The sequence below is a fragment of the Triturus cristatus genome, chromosome 8, assembly GCF_964204655.1.
Source record: "Triturus cristatus chromosome 8, aTriCri1.1, whole genome shotgun sequence".
NCBI lineage: Eukaryota > Metazoa > Chordata > Amphibia > Caudata > Salamandridae > Triturus > Triturus cristatus.
Window position 1 is genome coordinate 1,306,922,218 of NC_140591.1, and position 26,152 is coordinate 1,306,948,369.

Below are 26,152 nucleotides of genomic sequence, written 5' to 3' on the forward strand. Positions count from 1 at the left end.
CAGGCAGACTCTTTTCAGCTGCCCCCGCCCAGTGCACAACATGTCACTGCTAGTGCCAGTGCCAAACAACATGAGCCAGTAGCTCTGAACCTAGTTTGCACAAGACCGGCTCTGGCAGGCAGAGACACAGGGAACTTTGAGGCAGTGGAGGTGGGGGCATGGCAAGGGGGTCGTGGCCGGGGCTGCAATGAATGGACACACTCTACACTCTTGAATCTCGCTCCCTGGCCAGCAGGGGTGCAGGCTGTGTTGACGTAGTGTGTGAGCTCTGAAACTGTGCTGATGTGATCACCTGCAGTGGGAGGTGCAAGAATGTGTGGTGGGAATGAATAGATGGGACAGCATCTCCTAGAAACTATCTCTCCTATAAGAAGAATTAGTGGGTGCTATGAGGGTGACCCCCACTCCTGCTCAGGATTCACCTCCTCTGAATAATTCCTTCTGGAACTTTCCTCTCCAGTGAGACTGGATCCTTTCCTCTCAGATGATCTCTTGCAAGGTTCTTGGAAATGGTCAGATTCTGTGCAGATGATCCCGGCAGCAGAGGGAGATTTGCATAGGAGCTTCAGGAAACCTGAGTCCTCCCAGAAAGGAATGTGCAGACTGCTGTAATGCACATGCCCAGAACACGAGAGAATTTTATGTATACTGTGAATGCCCAGCATAAGTGATACTAATGTCCGACCATTGTAGTGTGCATGCCCAGAATATTAGCCACCATCACACACTTTAACACTGTACTGTGCGCATGCTTATGATTTAAAAGAAGCTGCTCCTGCTGGACGTCTCATTGACACATCAAGCAGGAGGAGCAGCTTCTTTTATTATGGCAGATGAATGATATCCTGCAGGGGTGGGCGGAATTTGTGTAGTCGTGCTACGCAAAGCTCTGCGAAACGGTAAAAAACCTTCGCGAGTATGCAGAGTTCCATGAACACGCGGAATTGCTTGTTCCGCCCATTCGCGATGCTTTTTTCCTGTTCGCGACTGCTGTTTGCGTGCTCGGGGAGAAATATCTCGCGAACACGCATTTTGAAAGTGCGAACAAGCAAAAAATTCTGCGAAGCCGCGGATCACGGAATTTTTGCCAATTCCGCAGAACGCGAAATTACCCAAATTCCGCAAATTCCTAGAGCGGGGTGGGCTCCATACTGGAGAGCGGGAAATTGTATCCGGTGAGTCTTCGGATGGTAGTAGGAGAGAGGGCTATTATTACGTGGGCTATTAGAGGAGGGCAGACTCAGGGGTGCGGTGGATTGGGATGCTGGCGGTGTGGATTGCGGGATCGCATCAGTTGAGAGTTATGTTCCTGGGCATCCCTCTAGAAGTTAAGCGTGAATTGATGGTGGTCACGGGTGCGTTCGGTCTCTCTACCTTGTTCTTATTGGTGGTGGGTTCAGAGCAGCATAGAGCTCAGTCTGTGCTGTTTTCCACTCAAAGGTGGTCGTAATTGACCAGATGAGAAAAGGGAAGAATCAGACCAGATTCAAACAGGATCAAACAGTGAGCAGCGTGTAGCACCTGTCCGAGGTGGAAAAGTGCTATTCAGTGGAGGTGTTTAAGCGGTTGTCAGGTCGGATAGGTGTGTTAGGCGGCCATCTTGTGGTTGGCATCAGAGAGCTCTGCACCTTGGGAGAGGAGGGGTAGGTCACAAGTTACAGCGGTGGGGGGGGGCAGGTCGACTATCCTGAAAACTATAGGTGTAGATCAGTTCTAGGTGGGGCATTCGTTTTCATTTTCCTGCCGATTTGCAGGCATGGTGGCAATATTGGGGGCAGGCACAGGCGAGTGGTGGGAGCTCAGGTCTTAATTTGCAGGGGGGGGTCGCATCACACTAGGGATGGGTCGAAGGCTGTCCCGTAGGGGTTCCGAGTACCTCTCTACTAGTACTCACTTGCTGGCTCCGCGGTTTTGTGAATCCTGCTTGTGGAGTCTGGCCGGTGTGGCCATTTTGATGTCAGGCAACTGAGGACTGTGAGGGTCGGTGCTGTCCAGGGGTCTCTGCGTTGTTTCAGTCCTTTTGCTGCTCCTGTCTCAAAGCGGGGCCCACGAGGGATTCGCCCAGAGGTGAGTGCCTCGGTGCTTTTATTTTCTTCCCCTCAAAAGAGCATCAGCAGTGGTTAGGAGCGCGTTTCTTGTCTTGTGTCTTCTACTTGTAAATCGGAATTTGGTGGGTGGGCGGGGTGACCTTCGGCATAGCAGTGGCACAGCTGTTTGCACTGCCAAGCCACGGCTCTGCTGAAAATTCGTATCAACCCCTTAGGCTTCTAAAAAGTAGGTTTAGATGTCTACATCAGTGTGAAACTTGAAAAGGACTACCATTAGTTATGTCTGAGTTGGCTCACGTGATGATGAAGAAAATATACAACCACATTAAGCAAAAGATGCCTCAAGGGCATTAAAAAGGAGAGCATGATGTGTCGACATTACAAATCATTATTTTCAAAGAACGTGTGATGTAATAATATGCCTCATAATAACAGGAAAAACTGTACCTTTATTTCCATGTATGCCTGCGTATGCTTAAGCATTGAGCTTAATCAGTGTATTTACTCTTTCTTATAAATACATTTCTTAGCATAGGTCCAAGCACCTTTCTTAACTAACCAAACTGCAGATATTTTAACAAATGTAATAATTCTGTTTATCCCAGGCAACAGTGGCACTTTCAGATGTTGCTAAACCAGTACTTCTTGTAATATCACCAATTCCACCACGGCTATAAATGTGACGTATGCTCATAGCCTCAGTAACAGAACTACTGCTCACACTGGAGAGCCCTTCATTTTCAGCAGCCCCTACCGGGCCATGACTTGCTATTTGCCTTGTTTCCAAGCTTTATCCTGCATTGGTTGCTTTTAATAAATCACATGCAACATCCCACTATAGTGACCTATTTCTATTTGTAAGTTTACAGTGCACCTAGATAAAGTTAGATTTGCATGTGCAAGGCACAATCCATCGATACGTGCAAAATAATTTGCCTCTCTCCACGTTGTGACAAACATTCCTACTGTAACTGAACACATCATTTATTGAGATCATCTGATATTGTCTACTTTCTCATCCAAGGCCCCTCCTATATAATGTTTGTCAAATGTTCAAAACCATTTTGCATACACCTTTTTGACCCCACCAATTTACTATTAATATTTGTAATGTGTTTTATTTTGTTGTAGGCAGTGGTTGTTCTACATTGAGACCTCTAAACCTAAAAAAACCTGTGAATTGTCACCACTATTTCTAGACGGAACAGGTCATGAAGATTATGATCTCAACAAAGTGTCATGTCTCACAGTACCCCTCCTGAGCAGTTGCCTGGGCCTGGTTATTCAATTGCAACTTTATGTGGCTTGCACCAGATACCACTTAACAGACTGTATATGAGCAGTAACTCTTGGTGTAGAACATTGAGGCTAGGCTGTTGAATTTCTGAGATCACTTTGATTGCCTTCCTCCTTAACCATTTCTGTCTCTTCCTGTCCGTCAACTTCTGTATCACAAACGTTCTGGGCTGGTATATCTGTGTACAAATTGCCTGAAAATGAGTATTTTGCTATATAGAAGCTATGTATATCATAGACTTTAATTTTGAAAAAGAAAACAGAATTATTTCTCACAACATTATATTTGGCATGTTGAACTACATGTGCCATGATTCCCTTCAAAGGTATACACAAAATGTACACTAGGGTTTTTCCAATATATGTTACGCTTTCATTAATCTCTTTCTAATGTTGCATGGATGCATCTATGTTGCTGAAGACAGATGAACTCTCAGGCTCAAGTGTGATTTCTGCGAGCTCGTCAAGAGGGGTTGGTGGTGGTTCAGTGAGAAGTCCTTCCCTAGTTGCACGAGCCTCATCTAAGTGGGTTGCCATCTTCTCTTTCGTCCTTTATCTTATGTCATATCACCTTGTTCTTATTTCATCGATGGCCTTTTGTGTCAAGTCAATCAAGTTTATTTTCTCCTGTATGGAGACCCACATTTTTCTTTTTGGCGAGTTAGGCACAGCTAGTGAAGACTTCCCAAACACATCTTTATGGTGGGTCACAGACTCATCTGCAGGAATTTCGAATTCTTTTTCACTAAATTGTAGCTTTTGCTTCCTTCTCCAGCATCCTTATCTTGGTCTTGGTGAGATATTTGTCAATGTTTAAAGGGTGGATGGCGCACAGAGGTAAAGACTACTGTTTGATTACAATTTGCCTCTTCAAAACTCCAGTCCTTTGCAAAGCATATGATGTAGTACTTCCTGTTTGCTATGTCCGCATTCTCTGAGAAAAATGACAATCATAAAATGCAACTTAATTTGCAATTTTCCAAATCTCTAAATACAATTTGGCAAATAGCAATTGTGCATTATACTGATTCAGTAAAGGTTCCCATAACATTTTAATCTATATCAAATAGTGATTTCCAATTTGGAAAAAAACGCAAATTACGAATTGCCAATCCAACCGTTTTTACATCTACCCCCAATTTCTGTATTAACGAATAAAGCAACACCATATGTATCTTTTTAAAAATAATACAGTTCTACATTGCAAAACCTGAAGTTGGAGAAATTGCAAAATTACATTAGCGCCAGTCATATTATGATAATCGTCCAATGGATGCTTCTAGGTACACAAAGCAGTACATGACTAAGGACCCATATATCACAAAAGGAGTATGTATATAGCCTTATAGCCCGCCGTAGCGGGCTATACCGTCTATTAAAGGCCTGCTGCAGCGTTAAAGGCCCGAGCCGAAGGCGAGGGACTTTAACGAAGCAGCGGGACTTTAATAGCTGGTATAGTCTACGAAGGGCTATAAGGCTATTAGAACATTCTGGCACTAGAGGGCAGAATGTTCTAACAAATGAAACCAAGCCTTCAGGGAGCGCAAGGGGATTCAAATCCCCTCAGGCTCCCTGAAGCCTTTGTTCACAGCCAGAGCTGTGAACAAAGAAACATTGGAATGTTGGAGCTCTGGGCTTATACCAGCCATTATAAGCCCGGAGCACTCCATTGTTTTCAATGAAACTTCCAGCATTCCAATGTTCTAATTTCTGTTATATCTTCACCTAGAGCTTACCAGAATGTGTTAGTATCCAGAAGAATACATACTGCATGTTCAGGCAGCATTCTGGAAGACATGACACTGTGGAATCATTGTTTAATATTCAGCATAGAAGAATGGATGCATTGACTTATGTGCAGGGGTGGGCGGAATTTTCGAAAGTGACTTTCGCAAATTATCGCGAAAATGTTAAAAATCTCCGCAAACATCGCGAAGATGCGGAAGTTTTTTTCCCGCCCGTGCGTGGTATTTTCTGCGTGGTCGCGGCTCGCCAACTTACCCATGCGGTTGCTCGCCGGCGCGGCCATCTTGTTTTCACTCTTCTCGCGGTGCATGATCGCGAGAAGAAAGACGTGATCGCGCGACCAATGACATTACTGCAGGCGCGAACTGTCGCGAGACAGCGCAAATGGCTACCAACAATCCAACATCTCGTGGAGAACGCGACCGGATCGGGAAAACTTGTCGGCGAACGCAGGGATTCAGGTAAGGCGATCGCGCGCACGCGAGAATGTATTATTTACAGCGCGAGCAAGAAACAAATTATCGCTAAGCTGCGGAATGCGGAAATTTTGACATTTTCGCGCTCTCCGCGGAACGCGAAAATGTCAAATTATCGCAATTTCCGCGAGCGGAACGGAAATTTAGCCCAGGCCTACTTATGTGACCCAGTTTCATCAAATGAACAGCTGAAACTACTTGGGTTAACAGAACTCAAATTATTATTTTCTAAAATGGTTTGAAAGAAGGCGTTAAGGACAATTTGGTTTATTAACAGCATCCGCTTTAATTTTCTGAAGTAACTAAATTTTCACTGTTAATTGAGCATTGATAATAAGATATACTGAAGGGAAGAAGTAAGTCCTGAGGCAGCTATTTCAATAAATAGAGGGGCATATTTTCAAGCCCCGTCGCGTCGCTCTTGCACCATGCAATATGGTGCAAGATCAACATAAATCAAAAAAGAGATTTATGAAGCCACACATGGCTGACATCTGAGTTTTGTATGAGGCTGACAACTCCAAGGTGTCCTATCCTAAACAGCTATAGCTGAGTTTTTGAAACAGAGGTCTATATTGCCACTTTTTTAACATGCATATTCCAGTCCATCCAAGAGAATTTTGTTAGGATTCACCACAGAACTCACTATTTTAAACTGACAATAACAAATGAATAGATGTAACCTGGATAGGCTTTTGTAGACTGCAGCAGTCTTTAAGGAAGTATTATAAAAATAACACTATAAGAGATATTTAAATAAAACGTATTTGGAAATGAAAATAATGTGGCCCATTTGTGTGTGGACCATGGATGTATGGCAATTGGGACTCAAAAGAAAGACTTGGCATTTGTTTAAGTGTTATGAGTAAGCTGCTGTGTCTCATGTTAATCAACTTGTGATTCTCTTTCAATATTTCTAGGCTGTTTTATAGATTCTCGTTATGTCTGTATTCCATTTTCGAATTTGTCATGGTGCAATATCTCCAATATAGTCTTATAGCCCGCACTAGAAGTCTTTACCTGCCATTAAAGGCCCGCTTAAGCGTTAAAGGTCCAAACCAAAGGCGAGGGCCTTAACAAGGGAGCAAGCCTTTAATAACCGGTAAATCCTAATACGGAGGACTAAAGGGCTATTAGAACATTCTTCCCCTATAGGGCAGAATGTTCTAATTTGTAAAACAAAGGCCTCACGGAGTGTGAGGGGGTTGAAATCCACTCAGGCACCATGAGGCCTTTGTTAAACATTCGAATGTTGATGCTCCAGGCTTCTACCGGCCATTAGAAAGCCAGAGCACTCAATTGTCTTCAATGAAGTGCTCAACATTCCAATCTTCTATTAGTTAATATTCAAAAGAACTTTAAAGATGTGTCTTACAACTTTTGAACTGCTGCCTTTTGACTTCAATCCATATAGACTTAAATGTGCTTGTTGTCTTATGGCATACAGTGTTAGCACATTATTATTTTTTGTTTTGCATAGCCCCGAAAAATATACTGACAGCGGATGCTTAAGAGTAGATGTTTAGATAAACAGCTGAATGTGATCATTGATTTATAGGGAAAATGATGGTCTTTTTAAGGGATAGAGCACTAGAAAAGACCAAGAATTAGAGCAATACATGTGTAACACTTTTGATTTTAGTTGCATGACAATGAACGTCACGTTTCTATAAAATATAATTCATATGCTTTGTAGTAAACTAAAGACATACAGATAAATGGATCTAATGTCAAAACTAATGGTGACAGCATATGAAGATGACTCACAACTTCTTAAAATATTAGGATGAGCCCTTACAGGAAATAGCAAGAGCCAGCAAAAAGGCAGGAATATCTATTGCTAGTAGAGGTGGCATATATACTTGATGCGCAGTCAATGACCTGAAACAGTGGCATAGATGGAGGTTTTGCCATCCAGGGCGGACCCTGAGTTTTCTGCCCCTCTAATGGTACTAGAAGCACTCTGTGTGACTCTCAAATGGTATCAGCAGTACTCTGTGTGACTCCTTAATGGTACCAGCAGTACTCTGTGTGACTTCCCAATGGTACTAGCAGTACTCTGTGTGATTCCCGGTAGTAGATGTGATGTATGATTTTGAGAACCATTCCAATGGTACTAAGTACTCCAGAATATTTAGAACAATCAGCATTTCTGCTGTGTGTTTGTATTTGGCGCTGCATTTCTCATGAGAAGACATGGAAAGTAGCATATTTGCATCTGCAGATGAAGGCTGCAGATGCTGTGATTTAACCCAGAATATTGGGTAAATTAACTTCATGTACAAACTGAAAATGAAGACTGTGGCTTTATAAACATTTAGGGAAAATAAGTGTAAAATGCACTTTCTGCAAATTCTTGAAAAGAGTGTTCGGTATATTACATTAAAAAGCACTGTGATATGGCAGGCTCATTGTTCCACTCTTTCAGTCTATACAGTTTACTAAAAGCCCCTCTTTTAAATTTAAATAATATTTGGGGGTAAGAGATTTTGAGCACCCAAATTAGTAGGTTTTATAAGTCAGAGGATGGTAAGGTATAAAACTAAAGTCACTGTTCTGCACAGACATGAATTAATTATAGTAAAAAACACAAAGGTTAAAATGAAATTATTGTTAGGTCTTGTAATTACATTAAAAAGTATTGTTTTAGTTTGCTGCCCCTCTCAATATACACCAAAAATACTACAAAAACTCAAAACGAGGTATAGGGAAATAAATGTATTTTTGAAGTAAAACTTTAACTTGAAAATTCTAAAATGTTATTGTTCTTGCCTTTTTGGAAGCAAAATCATTGGTGACATTGTCGGAGTCTATTTCGTTACTCAGTTGCTGTTCTATACACAGTATGGCAAGGTTTCTTAAATGCAATGTATTCGTTGTAGATCTTTGGCAATTCTTAATCATTATTAATTTAGAAAACCTCCTCTCACAACCAGCAACACATATAGCAATTGTGAGGAAAATTTGTAGTATTATTACAATATTTGGAAGTGAGTTCTTGAGACTGTATTTTAGAATAAACTGCAAAAGTTCAAGGGGACCGTCCTTCCACATCTCTGTTTCGTCTTGGGTAGCAGCAACAGAAATAAAACTCTGAAGTCTTTTTTTCTCAATGAGGTACTCTTCCTTATTAATGTAATCATGATCACGATTTATTTGTCATTCGTATTTATCATTCAACATATTCAATGGAGTAAGGAAGGCATATTTTTCAGCTAGAACATGAAGCTGTTGAAATCACGTTGTAATTTCTTCGATCACTCTGTCCAGTGAAATAAACATTTCTCTCCTCAACTCATTTTTGTATGAGATTTCAGCATTCCAAGATTATTCTCCTACCATCAGTTTCTTCTTTCTACAAGGACTATCCCTAGATCATCACAAATTTCTTTGGCGTAAGCTACTGATGTGTTAACTAATTTGTCCTTATTTTCAGTTAAAAATGCTATATTCAGGGGCTTATTTATGGGCCCTTGCGGCACTTTTGCTCCGGCGGTGCATCACTTTTTGTGAAGCACCAGCCAGCGGTGTAAAAAATGCACCATGTTGCGCCATATTTATAAAGTGATGCATCTAGGTAAATGCATCACTTTCTAAACCCCTGCACCACATTATACCTGCGCCAGGTATAATGTATGCAGCGGGGTGTTTTGAAGCAAGAAAGGGTCATAAAAGTGACACATTGAAATCTATAAGATTTCACTGCACCTCTTCTAGGACGCAAATGCGTCACTATCATACGCCTGCCTCATGTCAGACGTAAGGCTGACGCTGGCATATTTAACATGGGACTTGCCCATGTGTAATGACCCATTGCTGGAGTTGCGTCACTTTTGTGACACACTCCAGCAATGCGTCATTTTTGCGCCTACAGATACGTCACAAATACTGACGTATCATTAACTCCTTGCGACATGATGCATCACACTGTGAATATGATACATCATTGGTAACACAAGGAGGGCGCATCGCTGTTTTCTCGCAGCGATGCGTCACTTTTCATAGATGAGGCCCCAATTCTTTGGTTTGTAGGTAGACTTGTGTGTCATTCATTTCTAGAAGGACGGATTCCCACAGGCCAAGAAAGCACAGGAAGAAAAGTGATTGTAATGCAACAAGCAGTACACCAGCATCTGATCTGGCAACTCTATTTTCTTCTTCTTCAGTTAAATGTTCTACAGCACTTAAGATTTTCAAGTTACACTCAAAGCATCTCCCCATGTATGCCAAAGAGTTTCTATTACACGCTTGGCACTTTGGTCAGTGACTGAAATCAGAATATCCCAACAATGCGTTGAGGAAGAAAAAATTGTGAACAAACGCTCCACAGTTCTAAAACAGGTAACAGAATTTTATAGCAACAGAACCTTCATGTATACCAGCCAAAATTCAGCGAGTGATTTGTACATGCAACAAATTCTGCTTTTCTATTAATTACTTTGATGCTTCTCTAAATGCCAATATGTTGACCAGCCATCAAATGACCTTATCATTAGCGTGTACTCTACAATTTTGAATATCAACTCTGTTGTTTTCTAATTTTTGCAAAATTATAGTTGAAATATTCTCTGCAGTTTTATGTTTTGTTTCAATGAAATTAACAAATGATTCCACAACCTTCACTTTATTTCCATAGATTATAATGTCGCGTAAAATATGGCTCCTTTGATCGTTAAGAGAAATATCTGGGGTGCTGTTGAATATCATCGTAAAATACTTTGCTTCTTTTACTTGTTCAATAACCTTGCTTTTCACTTTTCTCCCAAAATTTCTATAAACTCATTCTAAATAGTAGGCGACATATAGGACTTAGCAAAAGAAAATTCCAGCTTTATTCTTACAATATGTTCATGTAGGAGTGGATCGTAATTTGGCAAAAAAATTACTAATTCCTATAAATGTCCTCTATTTCCCGTTGATTCAGGTTCATTATCAGTCTCATACCGAATTCCTTCTCAGTGATACAATTAAGCCAAATTTGTTTAGCTAGGAATCTAATGATATCCAACAATCTTGAAAGAATCTCCATCCACTTCTTCACTTAATTTTCAACTTGTTCTTGTTGCTCCATGTCAAATTCTAATTTCCAACTCTTTCCATTGTGTGAAAGATCAAAAATGGGTCACATTATATTCATGGTCAAATATTTGAGGTTTCAGTTTCCAACAAATGTTTAATCCATCCTCAGAATCAAAATTTGAATGACTTCTGTCTGCAAATAGTCTGCAACAAAAGCAGTATAGAGCTTTCATGGAAGGAGAGTACACCAACCACAACCTCAACATTTTTCCATTATTAGGCAGAGTTCGGAACAACACATGCGTGTACGTTTTCTGTTTCGTCATTTGATTGGAGCACTCTCACGAATCACCAAAATCAGAATCTAGATGTTGAACCACAGACACACCTTGACGTATCAGTAAGATCCGTATGTCATTGTTAATCTTACTTGGCCAAAGACCAACATCTTTTCAGTCAACAGCTAGAAGTTTTTTGTTTGTTACACTCCTTATCGCTTGTTGAAGTTGAAGACTCACTTGACTTTGATGATGGGTTAAATTTGAAATTGGAAATTTCTTCAACAACAGTAGTAGTAGTTTCAAGACTGAGGTATTTCAATAGTGCACCTTACTTCTTTTTTAATTCTTCCTCCCTAGCCTTTTTATTTTTCTAAAGTCTGTACCTCTTTCTTTTATTCGCTTCATCTTAAGTAAGACTGAAAAAATTATAAGAAAAAGAAAGATATTCATTATAACTAATAAGTAAACAAATAAGGAATAACAGGGATAAATAAATCCCTTTAATACATTTATTTTGTGTACTCTACATGCCGAAAATCTGTGATACTCTTAGTCACCTCAGAATAGCAAAGAAGAACAATGATGTAAAATCACAAAGATGTTCTACACACTTAGGCAGAGGCTTAATCACCGTCATCACTCGTCAGACTAGCATCCATTTTTGCAGCCGCTGCAAGAAGAAGAGCTTGCATTCAAGTTGTGCATTTCAGAGGTCACGGTGGCCAGTTTTTGAAGCAAACACCATGGACAAGCCTGACTAGAGGCAGAAAAGTGGCATTCTTGCACATCAGTGAAACACACAGGGCCTAGAGACCAGGTGCAGGTGTCAGACTGGCATACACATGTGTATACCAAAGTAAGTAGTCAGGTGCCCGCATGCAATATAGGCCTGCTTACACAAATTTACCCCCTGGGTAGTTTTTGCAGCTAGGAAGCTAACCCGATCTCCCAGGCAGACTCTTTTCAGCTGCCCCCGCCCAGTGCACAACATGTCACTGCTAGTGCCAGTGCCAAACAACATGAGCCAGTAGCTCTGAACCTAGTTTGCACAAGACCGGCTCTGGCAGGCAGAGACACAGGGAACTTTGAGGCAGTGGAGGTGGGGGCATGGCAAGGGGGTCGTGGCCGGGGCTGCAATGAATGGACACACTCTACACTCTTGAATCTCGCTCCCTGGCCAGCAGGGGTGCAGGCTGTGTTGACGTAGTGTGTGAGCTCTGAAACTGTGCTGATGTGATCACCTGCAGTGGGAGGTGCAAGAATGTGTGGTGGGAATGAATAGATGGGACAGCATCTCCTAGAAACTATCTCTCCTATAAGGAGAATTAGTGGGTGCTATGAGGGTGACCCCCACTCCTGCTCAGGATTCACCTCCTCTGAATAATTCCTTCTGGAACTTTCCTCTCCAGTGAGACTGGATCCTTTCCTCTCAGATGATCTCTTGCAAGGTTCTTGGAAATGGTCAGATTCTGTGCAGATGATCCCGGCAGCAGAGGGAGATTTGCATAGGAGCTTCAGGAAACCTGAGTCCTCCCAGAAAGGAATGTGCAGACTGCTGTAATGCACATGCCCAGAACACGAGAGAATTTTATGTATACTGTGAATGCCCAGCATAAGTGATACTAATGTCCGACCATTGTAGTGTGCATGCCCAGAATATTAGCCACCATCACACACTTTAACACTGTACTGTGCGCATGCTTATGATTTAAAAGAAGCTGCTCCTGCTTGACGTCTCATTGACACATCAAGCAGGAGGAGCAGCTTCTTTTATTATGGCAGATGAATGATATCCTGCAGGGGTGGGCGGAATTTGTGTAGTCGTGCTACGCAAAGCTCTGCGAAACGGTAAAAAACCTTCGCGAGTATGCAGAGTTCCATGAACACGCGGAATTGCTTGTTCCGCCCATTCGCGATGCTTTTTTCCTGTTCGCGACTGCTGTTTGCGTGCTCGGGGGGAAATATCTCGCGAACACGCATTTTGAAAGTGCGAACAAGCAAAAAATTCTGCGAAGCCGCGGATCACGGAATTTTTGCCAATTCCGCGGAACGCGAAATTACCCAAATTCCGCAAATTCCTAGAGCGGAACGGAATTTACCGCCCAGGCCTAATATCCTACACAGGAGATGCTCTCACGGCTGTGTCTGCTTCCTCCAGGCTCACCTACTCCTTCTCGGCCAATGGACCTGCTCCATGGCTATGGAAAATTGTCTCATCTCACGTCAAGTGGAGCCATCTCTAAAAATGTGCCACCCAGGTCAGACTGCCCCGCCACAGCTACGCCACTGACCAAACTTCAAGAGGCGGCACACTTAGCTGTCACTTTAGAGACTGAAAGATAGGCTCTGCAGTGACACAGAAAGGTCTTTACTTGTACAGTAGCTATCGCGGCAAAGGTGACATGCATGCCAAACAAGAAACATGACCATACAAGCTGGAACTTCCACAAACTATACATATGGGTGCAACTAAGAGAAAATGTCATGCTGTCCATTCCTTCTGAGTTTTGTTCCATGTCTAATCACTGCGATCTGAAGGATATGTTACTTGCATCTCACTATGTTAAGCTAACTCTGCGATGGAATGTGAGGGAAAGCCTTTTGACCCACTCCTTTGCCATGCTGCAAAGCTGCCATCAGCCATCAGATTTGTACCCTCATTGAAGACGTGCTTTCCCCCTGACATGCAAGTAAACACACTCTCTCTCCTCTGTCTAACCTCTCTCACTTTGATGTTGGTATTTATGCTTATCAACTCACAGTAAAAGACACACAGATGAAGGATACATTGCAGAGCAAATCAAACATTCACACCCAGTCAAGAGATCTGGGTTAAATCCATTGTTCTTTTGCTCACCATACCACCTAAGTTTAGACCCAGCCATATGCAAATCAGTCTTGACCCTGTTTCTCATGGGATCAGTCCAGCCTGAACTGCCAAGCCAGTTGTTCCCTGAATCGGAAACAAGCATCCTGTGACTGGTTTCGGGGCATCACCCTATATCAGCCAGGCTACCTTGAATCTAGTGACACAGTGAGCCTGGGACCCACGTCTGGCCATACCCGGCGCACTCAGAGAAAGCAAAAGACACACAGATGATGAACAGAATACAGAGCAAATCAAACATTCACTCCCCAGTCAAGAGATCTGGGTTAAATCCATCATTTGTTTGCTCACCGTGCCACCCAGTTTAGACCCAGTTATATGCAAATCAGTCTTGACCCTGTTTCTTATGGGAAAGGTCCAGCCCAACCTGCCAAGCCAGGTCTTCTCTGGGCCTGAAAAAAAGCATCCTGGAACCAGTTTCAGGGCATCACCACACATCAGCAGGGCTAGCTTGAATCGAGTGGCACAGTGAGCCCTGGACTCTAAACCTGCGCTCAACCCTTGGGTAGCTTGGCACAGAGCAGTCAGTTTTAACTCAGAGGGAATGAGTAAAGTTTTGTGAAACACTTCAAATAGTAACACAGTGAAAGCACACCACAAAAGAATCCTACACCAATATAGAAAAATACATTTAATTTTAATAAATAAAACAAGACCAAAATGACTAAACTCATATCAGTAAAACTAGAGACATGCAGTTTGAAAGATTTTAGTGAAAATTGTCCCAAAAGGTTTAGTGCCAACTGTGGTTATCTGGTCACACTGCACCAGGACCAAGTCACAAGTTCAGGTTGATCATGAAGGAGCGTGGGTCGGCTCTGTGGACTATTTAGGTCCACTGAACACAGTACCTTAAATTCTGGAGTGCGATTGGTGTGCCATCCCTTTGCGTCACTTGCGAGAATTTGCGTAGTCCAGCATTCGTCCTGAGGAAGATGTGCAGTGAGTCTTTGCGTGGCATCACTTTGTGCCGGTTTTGGGAGCTGTGCGGTGAAAGTTTGTGGGCCTTTGAGTCGTGTTTCATTGGTTCTGATAAACTGGCTGCTCTTTGGTGAGCTAGGCAGTGATCCCAATGAGGCCGGCAGCTGAGCGGAAAAGCTTTGCGGGGCTTTGAGTTGCTTCATGTCAGTTCAGATGGGGACCAAAGCTAGGCTTGTCAGATCACAATCAGGCCCACTTCCAAGGGTCCTGGACTGGGGTGTCACCACTTAGGATGGTAGGACTCACAGAAGGTAGAGTCCAGGTGCTGGATTCAAGGTTGTTGGAAGCCTGTTATGTCCCTGAGGCTTCTTAGCAGGAGGCAAGCCAACTAGCCCTTTGACTCACTCCAGGGCCCTGGGTTCAAAGATGCAGTTCCAGTTCTTCTCACACAGGCAAGTGGGCAGCATGGAACATGTTAGCACAGCAAGGCAGCAGTCCAGAAAGGAGGTAGTCCACCAGGGCAGCAGTCCAGCAGAGTGGCGGTCCTTTCAGCAGCACAGGTCCAAATTTTACTGAAGAGTTGGTGTCTGAGGTCCAGTATGTATACCCAGTTGTGCCTTTGAAGTGGGGGAAAAGCTGATAGAGATTTTCCATTGAAGACCCTAAGTATCCTGTCCTCCCTGTCTTTGCTCCAGGTTAACTACAGAGGGCACGCATCCCTTTGTGTGGAGTAAGGACACAGCCTATTAAAGTGTAGATGAGGTTGTGCCCAGTTCTTCCCTCCCACCCTGACAGTGAAGGCCCATCCAGGCACACCTAAGCTCCCTATTGTTTGTGGCTGTCTAGGAGGAATAAAGACTGCTATCTACACTCAGTCATGTGACCCAGGTACAGGCTACAAGCACTGGTGTTCAGACAAAATATTGAGTACAAAATATTGACTTACCTAATATCGACATACCACAATATCGACATTCCGAAATATCATGATATGGTAATATCATAAGTAAGAATATTGTTGTCAAGAATATCAAATTTAAGGTAAGTAATATGTTTTTTAAAAATATCAAAGTCATTAATATTGTTTACTAAAATATAGTTGGCTATACGTTTGTTTTTAAATTATTGTATTTTAAATGTAAATAATGTACATTGTTTGTATAATCATTGTTTATGTATTTTTAATGTAGTTGTTGAATTAGAACTAGTTATTAAATAAAATGTAATTCATATTTGTGCTTTTTAGTACCTTAACAGGGTTTTTTAAATTGATAATGAAATATGTTAATTGTGCAATTCATTTTTATTTATTTAGTTCATTTTTATTTGCAGGTTGCAGGGTTTATATGGGTAGAGTATGGGAAATAATTACATTTTTATTAATTAATATTTATATCTTGAATTAATAATAATTATTTAATTGATAATTAATTTTGTTAATTGTCGGATTGAACATTTTTAATTTTAATGTAAGGTGTGGCTTGTGGGTTTTGTAGGGGTATTTTGTGGGAGGAAAATTCATTTTAATTCGGTAATAATTCATTTTTTAATTGATATTAATTATTAAATTGATTACACATTTTCTTAATTGTGTAATTAATATTTGGTAAATGTTAAAGCATGTGTTGTGTGTTTTGGGGGTATATTGTGGAGGGTACATTATTTAATTAGGAATTCATTTTTTATTAGTGATAATTCGTTTGTTGATAAATATTTATGTTGATAGTGTAAATGATATGTAGTTAACATTATGGTGCCAATTCCGATCCTGTAAAACCCGGGTACGAATGGTTGTACGGAGCGTTTTCTCCGTACGACTTGTACCCGGGAATTCCACCTTACAAACCAGCAAGTACGATTCGTACAGAAATACCATTTCCGTACGAATCGTAAAAAACACCGTACGGCTAAAAAATACATACAATTCTGATCCTGGACAGCGTGTACATGATGTCCGCACGGAGTCAGGCAGCGTTTTACGGACCAGCAAGTACGATTCGTACCTACAGCACTCCACACGACTATTTTTACGGGAGCCAAAAAGTGCCGGAAAAGCTAAGTACGCTGCGATGCATGTAAAAAAGGGGGCCCGCTACGCGATGTACATGCCATCACCCACAATGTACGTGTCATCATGTACGGTGCGTACCCCAACATTGCATATGTACGGACCGTACCCCCCACCCCCCCATTTGTAGGGACCGTACCCTCCACCCCCCGGTATGTCCGCACCGTGGGGCCTTTTCCGTGCGCTTGTGTTTTCGGACGGGCGGTACGGATCGTACTTGCGCGCTCGGACCTCAGTTTTACGATTTGTATGTAAAACTGTCCGGGGACGTCTCGTAGACTTTTCCCGAGGCAATTCGTATGTATTTTTCACGTACGAATCGTACTTCGCTGTTTGTACGGGACTTGTACGATTCGTATTTAAAAAAATACAGATACGAGTCGTACGGGAAAAAAAAATCCAGGATCGGAATCGACCCCTAAATGTCTTTAATTTATTTAATTTACAGAACACGCAACCGATGCCAAATCGGACTGAGAGCGTACTCGCTACAGATCTATCGCTCCATTACGGATTACCACACATTGATGGTTTTTATATTTTGGCTCACACAAAAAGGATATACAACTGATACTCGATATTGAGGGATTAAACCTAACCTTCTGAAACTTTAATGCAATTTTTATGGGAAGGATAATCAATTGACCAGCCGGGTCGGAATTATCACTTGCAGAGAGGCTTTGGAACAGTTAATACACAGAACTGAACAGCCCAGAAGAAGTCGAGGGGTAATCCCCACCCAACAAAACACGTGTTGGCTGGATGTTTGTTGGAATAAAAGACAAAGAAAAGATCATAAGAGACATTACTCATCTTTTATAGTCCAACTCTATAATGAACTTTCATTTGAACACTAGAGCATGTGCATAGGACAGGATACTACTTACGTGATGGGCCTTTTGGTCCTACATTATTGGGGGCTCCAGGGTGTTTTCCCTCACCTTTTGCACCGCATGATTCAATTGATTATTGTCTACTACGATAACTAGACAGTCGCCTATGTTCCCTGTACAGACAACACCCACACAGCCTTTAAATGTATGTAGTTTACTTTATAGTGTTTCAATTTATATTAATATGTTTTGGATGATTTATAGTTCCAATATTTATAATCATACATTATTTGATTATTTTATTTATTTTTAGTAAATTCACTTTTATTTTGTTTCCTTTTTTATTTGTAATTAAAATGGCTATTTTTAACAGATTTTATGTTGTGGATATATGTATATATGTTTATTCTTTATGTTTTTACATTAAAAAAGTTTTAAATTATGAAATACATTAAAAACATTAATGTAATAATATTACTAAATTAGATATATGTAAATACATATACATATGTTTGTTTTAATTTTTGAAAATAATAATTGTTATATTTTTCAAAAACATTAAATATTTTACATTTGTTATTATATTAGTATTATTTAATTTAATTTAATCAATGTTTACTATTTCAATTTATATATATTTGCAATCGATATTTTAGACAACTATATTAGTGACAACGATATTTCTTTTTCTATATTTTTGTAATTTTAAAAATAAGTATAGGAAGTTGAGCCAGGACGTGCAAAGTCCAATAGCCGGCCCGATACTGACCGCCTCAAAAGCAAAACTGCTACCAGGCATCAGCTATGGACACCTGGCTTTTCACGGATCACTGGATGAGTTCCTAAATACAACCCAAGCTAAAGCATACAAATCAGTGCTGCTCCTCCCGCGGTCAGCCAGGAATTCAAGGTTGATACTAGAGCTAGGCCTTCAGACGCCGGACTTGACATGCCAGGGGGATCTGATAAAGTTATATCTAAGGATCTTGAGGGCGCCAGTACTCTCACTCAGATATCAGCTGAGATCTGCTTTTGAGGAAGCAGGGTCAACCTGGGACGCCAGTCTTGACCTTGCCATAAAAATCACTGAGGTTTGAGGCAGCAACCTTCCAATAATCAGAAATCCCACGCTCCGCCTGGAATAAACCAAAAATACGTAGGTATTGGAAACATCCTTTGCCCAAAACACCAAAGTCCTCCACTCAAGCTCTATCCTAGAGCTACTAAATAAATCATACAGGCTGAGTAGAGCCCAGCAGTATCTGAATGACACCCTGATGTCACAAACCTGCAGGAAAATTCTCTTGATGAGACTAACAACGCTACGCATCAAGGATTTCAACCCAGCATGGGCTCACAAGGGGGACAATCCTGAGCGCAGGCTTTGTTCCTTTCATAATGAATCATGGCTGCATCTCCTGTGCTGCTGCCCTAATTTGAGGAACGAACGTTGGCTTCCTCTTTGCCCAATATCTATTACCAATGGGACAAAGTCCTGCAGTGAGGCCTCGGCCATATGCTTCACTAATTGAAAGACAAAGGATCTAGCCAGACTGGGGAAATTAACGCAAAGAACAGCAAGCTGAAGGATGCAGGATGACCCCTGACAGGCACCGAAAGGTTCTCCCACCCAACCCAGGACTCTTGAAGCATTAGCACTTTAACATTCTAGTTTTATATACTGTCTTAACTAAACATGGAAACTCAAGCAATACTGAGGAACCGTACAACCCATCAAATGGACAATGACTGTTTACAAAGTTAAGGGCATCACTGGGGAGGAGAGGGCATAGGGGATATGGGGGGAACTGTCCTTTTAGAATTCTCAATAACTGTTTTTTAACCTAACTTTGCTTTTACTGTAATGATTTTAATTAATCGAACAGTTAATAAAAAATTCTAATTAATTGTTGAGTCACGCAGGGATGTCATCGGAACGGTGCTGCATTGGTGTTGAACCTCGCAGTTCGGACCCGCCTCGTCGTCTTGCTACAAAGGGATGCCTTTGGCTGGGCTCTGCGTCAATTCTTGAAGAAAAACAGCTGCATGACCCTCTTTCAAGGCCCAGGCCTGGAGTGGTACCTCTTGGTAGGGAAGGACTCACGGTTGGCAAAGTCGAGCAGCTGAAGCAGAGTTGAAAGAAGTCTTTGATGGCCCTGATACTTCAAAAACAAGAGGTAAGTCAGCAAACCCTTGGAGAACATGGGTGCAAGGATGTAGAGGGCAGGTCCACTCCATCTCACTACCGGGAAAGGAAGAGCAGGCGGCAGACCAACACAGCAAAGCAGATAGCAAAGTAGCAGTCTCTAATGCAGCACAGTAATCAGCAGGCAGCAGGACAACACAGCAAAACAGTTAGCAGAGTGGCACGCCCTTTTACAGCACAGCAGCTCTTGTCCTGGCAGAATGTCCTTGGTTCCAGCAAAGTTACCTTTTCATGGTATCTGAGGTCCAGTACCTGTACCCAATTTGGCCTTTGAAGTAGGGAGGCTTCAAAGAGATGCTTTGAAGTACACAAGGCCCTGCCTTTCCTGCCCTAGCCACAGACTCACTACAGGGGGTTATGCAACCCTTTGAGCGGGAATAGGCACAGCCCCATTCAGGTACAAGTGTGAGCTGCTTCCTCTCATCCTACCTCAGGATGACCCATCAACATGCAAATGGCTGTTCAGTCACACCTACTCTGCCTTTGTGTGTGGCTGTCTAAAGGGAATATAGGAAGCCAGCTGTCATCCACCAAAGACAGAAGGCACCAAATGGTAAAAGTAAGAAACGTTCTGAAAGTGGCATTTTCAGAACCGCAATTTAAAAACCATCTTCACCATAAGTTGTGTTTTTAAATTGTGAGTCCAGTGACGCCACATTAGGTTTTTCCAAAGTGTGCCAATCTGAAACTACACTTATAAAATGTTATAAAGCAGTCCCCATGTTAACCTATAGGGAGAGATAGGCCTTGCAATAGTGAAAAACCAGGAAATGTAAAACTTAAAAGTATGTGTCCTACTGTTTTAAACACACTGCACCCTGCCCAAAGGGCTGCCCAGGGCCTAACTTAAGGGTGACCTTTATGTAATAAAAAGGAAGGTTTGGGTCTGGCAAGTAGATTAACTTACCAGGTCAATATGGCAGTTTAAACTGCACACACAGGCTCTCCAGTGGCAGGCCTGAGCCATATTTAAAGTGCTAGTTAAGTGAGTGGCACAATCAGTGCTGCAGGCCCGCTAGTAACATTTAATTTACAAGCCCTGGGCACCTGGAGTGTATTTTACCAGGGACATATAGGTAAATTAAATATGCCAATTGTAGATAAGCCAATGTTACCATGTGTAGAGTACAGAGCACATGCACTTTACCACTGCTTGGCAGCGGTAAGGTGCCCAGAGTCCTAAAGCCATCTGAAAACAAACTCAGCAAAAAGGGGAGGAGGAAGGCAAAAGGTATGGGGTGACCCTGCAGAAAGGGCGATTTCCAACAATTATGATTATCAGAAGAGGTCAATATTCATTTGCAAGGTTGATCATTTTAGAACTTAGGCTTCTTCTACTCTTACATGCCCCTATTGGCACCCGTTTGAGACTATTGTTTGCTGACTTTGAAGCTATTGTCATCAGTGCTGTCTTCTCTTTATTAATAATTTTTAGTCGTAACCACCTTTGGAGTCTCTTTAGGCTCCTGTGTGCTTCTTGCTAGTTGTCATTAGTGCTGTCTTCTCTTTATTAATGTGATTTAGTATTAGCTACCTTTGGAGTCCCTTTAGACTCGGTGTGCTTCTCGTGAATTTCCCATGTGGAAATAGAAGGTGTACTTCTTCTTTGTCATGGAATGTTTGTGTCTGACGTTGCTAGACAGCGTCACTGTGAGTGCAGCTATATCCTCCTATAAAAGCTGATCATTTTTTGGGGTGTGTTTTCCTTGGGCCTCCTTGGACTACAAGTATGTATACGAGTTCACGCACTTACCGCCTGTGTATGGTACCTAGATGAGATTGTCATGAATCAATGTGTTGTTGTCAGTAGCAGGATATTACACTGACACGTGCATTTTCTATGGAGGAGGGTATGCTCTAAATATTGCTTCATCTTTCCCATACACATCATGCAGTGAGGCATCACTTTCTAGGATGTACAGGTGTTATAAGTTGATTGAACCCTGCATGTGTCGATTACAATCATGTGACCTCTTGTCCGTTAGTGTTCTGCAAACTTGAGAAGATCCTTCTCCTCTACTGGCTCACCTTCCTGCAGCATGTGCCACACCTGATGTCATGTACATCCTTGATGCCTCAGCATTCTTTGGAATTCTGTGACCTTGCCCCCAGCATGGATGGAACTTGGAAGTCCTTTGCATTTATGAATTATGTTGGAGCGTTCTGAGGGTAATCACATTTATCTGACGCTTTGTTAGAGCTATCACGGCCTACACAATCAGGGACATGGCATTGCTGTGATGAATATAGTTCTGTTACTTTAGTATGTGTACATGCCCATGGCTTGGGGCCGTGTGAGAGGCATGGTTGTTTTGTGCCACTGTTTAGGGTTGTACCAGTATTGCCTTAGAGTAGATCACTGATAAGAGCTATTTTCATGTGTTACTGCACCTCATCATTTTGGTTTGTTATTGTTGGGTACAAAATTCAAGGTATTATGCAACAGTATGGATAACCATGATTTAATTATGATCTTAACACATTTGTGTGGATTGATTGCCATGCCATCATTGAAGAGGGCTTGAATTGTCAGTGCAGTCTTCACACATGCAAATTGTCATCGTATTTTTCATTTGATTGCATCTGCAAAATAAATTGCAACTAATTAAGGGAGGAAATTCTGTTTCTGCTTTCTGGAATACAGCAATATATTTCAGTATTTATTCATTAGAAACAGGTCTTCGTGGGGACCTCCCTACTGACAGCCATGCCTGCTTCCTCTTGAAGTGTCACCTGACCCATATTTTTATAACTATCAGCGCTTGAGGCCTCTTTTTCTGACTGTACTCATATCCTGTGTATAATGCAACTCATGACACCAATTGAACACTTAGGAGCCGATTCCAGCCGCAAATCGAACCGACCGACACGGAACCGGACCGAATACCGACCGACACGGACCAGCGCGTACGACCCGTGCAGTACGATGCAACGCGAGTGAATTACAACCGACACGTACGGAATACAAGCCGCACGACCGAGCCGTGGGGAAAATAGTGATCCGGCCGAAAACCAACACGATTTTCACCGACTGGCGCGAACCCGGAATGAACGCGACCGACCCGCACCAGCGATGTCCGATCCGCGCAGTACGATGCAATGCGTGTAAAACCAGACCGACTCGCACGGAGACCAAGCCGCACGACCGATACGCACAGACAACCGGGCACACAAGCAATAGAGACCTTCGCAACAGACGCGTATGAAACACAGAAGATAGGCAGCGTGAACGAGGCGGAGAAGCCCGTACGAGACCACAGCAGCGTCCATTTCGTCAGATGAACATCTACTTCATGCCTACAAAACCCAAAGGAAAAATGACAAAAAAAGGACCAAACAAGCAATGACAAAGCCAATAAATATCAAATAAAAAAAACTGGGACAAAGACACACCCACAACTCCAACTATATAAAGGACTACAATCACTACCATCATCCCTTGCAAACAGGAGACACAGCCAGCAGCAAACACCATTACACAGCAACCACAGACACACTCACAACTCACCCATCACACAACTCGCACACCATCAGCACCTCATCCAAAAGCACACACACATACAGCCAGCAAAACCAACACCAACCCACGCTCACTTGCATCCTCACACACATCCCTCACCACCATCGCCCATCACCATGCCCCCAAAGAAGAATCCAAAGTTCACAGATAGTGAGTTAGAAGTGCTGGTAGACGAGATCATCAGAGTAGAGCCACATTTGTTTGGTACATTGGTCCAAAGGACCCCCATGTCACAGAAAACCAAGTTGTGGGCGAGGATTGTGGACAAGGTGAACGCTCAAGCACGAGCAAGGCACACAAAGGACGATATCCAGAACAGGTGGTATGACGTGCGCAGGAGGGTCAAGAAACTCATTGAAAAAAATCAGGCCTGAGTCATTGCACAGGCGGTGGCCCTCCTGCCAAACAAGTCTACTTCAGGACCTGGGAGGAGAAGGTGCGGGACATCCTACCACCAGAGAGTGTCCATGGCCTAACGGACATACCAGAGCCTGGTGAGTACACAAACAACATACCCAAGATTGTGTGGCAAGGGGAGAGTGAAACCATGCACCGTAAGCAAAGCTACAGTAACCAATAGATAATCATACCAAGATGTGTATGCCAGTCAGACAAACACAATACCTGCCATCTCATAGTGACTTGGAACTGTGTCATGACATGCACCAACCTACAGACAAATAGAGCAAGGGAGTGGCACAAAGCTAATTAGACACTGCCAGACAGTTTGCCACCACAAACACACTACCTCACAGTGCAGCTGTCTGACCGGAAAGAATGCAGGTGAAGTGAGTGTATCCAAAGGCATGATGGGGCCTGTAGTCACAGATAATGCTCCCCCTCAAAATTTGCCCATCAATACCTCTCTGAAACATGCCCACATCACAGGGAGTGGAAAATGACTGACAAGATGGCTGACACCGGGTCCTGCTGTGGGGAGCACAAGGCCCTGCTAGGGGTTGTGTGCAAATCAGAAGCAGGACACCACTGACTGACATCCTGAAAGACAACTTGCACGTCCTCCAATGGAAGCACGTTTCATGGTGGGAAGGAGGACTGACAGCCCTGACCATACTTACCAGCATGTGGAGACACCCCCCAACACAAATTCCACACAACTCACCGGGTAGAATGCATTGACACACACAGCAGTGAAATATCAGCAAAAGATACCCCGTACTAGGTGCTGCTGTGTGAAGCACAGGGGCTCTCTTTGGTCTTGTAGCCAAACAAACACGAGGATTTCACAGTCAGCCATCTTGTCATTGCTGTCACACCCTCTCACAGGGAAGCAGAGTCAAGAGGGAGGAAGTATGGGCATGCTGGGAAGGGGGTGTAGCCAAGAGTATGATAGGAGTCGCAGTCACAGACAATCTACACCCAGCCACATTGCTCAGCAAGCATACACTGAACCATGCTCGCCTCACAGGGAGTGGGAAGGGACTGACAAGATGTCTGACACTGGGCTCTGTTGTGGGGAGCACATGGCCTTGCTTGGAAATGGGCACCAACAAACACCAGGACTTCACAGTCAGCCATCTTGCCATTGCTGTCACACCCCCTCACAGGGAAGCAGAGTCAAGAGGAAGGAAGTATGGGCATGCTGGGAAGGGGGGTGTAGCCAAGAGTATGATGGGAGTCACAGTCACAGACAATCTACACCCACCCACATGGGCCAGCAAGTTCTAACTGAACCATACTCGCCCCACAGGGAGTGGGAAGGGACTGACAAGATGTCTGACACTGGGCTCTGTTGTGGGGAGCACAAGGCCATGCTGGGAAATGGCCAACAAAAATATCAAACTCTTTCTGTGACAAGCTGGGAAAAAGCAGTGTACAGGCAGGCATCTGTTCGAAAAGTAGAAAATGTCATGTTTGTGAACCATCAATGCATGTAGAAACATAACTCACATTGTGTGTCTCTTGCAAACACAGGTGGTGCTGGGCACCCAGCACCAAATGATGAGGATTCCCAGTCCCAGACTCTGGCGGACACTGAGATCTCTGGTCTGACTCTGTCTCTGTCCTCTTCGGATGACGACGACCAACCTGGCCCCTCCGGTGTGAGCCATCATGCAGCACCAGCAGCATCAACATCTGCACCCCCTGTACCCACGCCTGCAGCATCTGGAAACCGACAGGGCACCCCCGCCAACACGGACAGACCAAGGCCAATGAACAACCATAGCACAGGGACACAGGACCCCCCGGAAACTACAGCAAACACCACCAACAACACCACCCAAGGGGTCCCAGTGTCACCTGTGCGTCCTGCCGCTGGTCCTGCCCGTGTGGATAGGGGTGCTGGGAGGGGTGGGAAGCAGAGGGCGCGCATTGCAGAGGGGTCTGGACTGCATGATGACACCACCTGGCACGCATCTTAGATGCGTACCAGGATAGCACCGGAGGATTTGGCCAGGTAGTGGGGATCCTCAAGGAAATGCAACAGGAGCAGGTCGCCCACCATGCCCGCATGGAGGCCAAGTGGGATGCCCTTACTGTGGTGCATCGGGACATACTCCAATGCCTCCGCCAGATCAACACAAACCTGTCCACACCTCCCTTTGTGGTCACAACATCTGTCACAACACCATCTGTCAGCGCCACAGGGAGGGAGGAGGACTCTGGCGGAGAGTCCCCTGAACTGCAGAGGCCTGCACCTGAGGATCCCCCCCCCCCCGGAAAAAGAGGGTTCGTCCGAAGAAGGACATGTGAGAGGCAGATGTCCCAGCACATCCCCCAGGGCATCTAAACCTGTTCTGGACAATGTTCTTTGTGCTCAACCCGTTCACCTTGTCCAATCGCACACAACTCGCCCACATGACATGGAGGGTTCATGTTGGGCCAATGT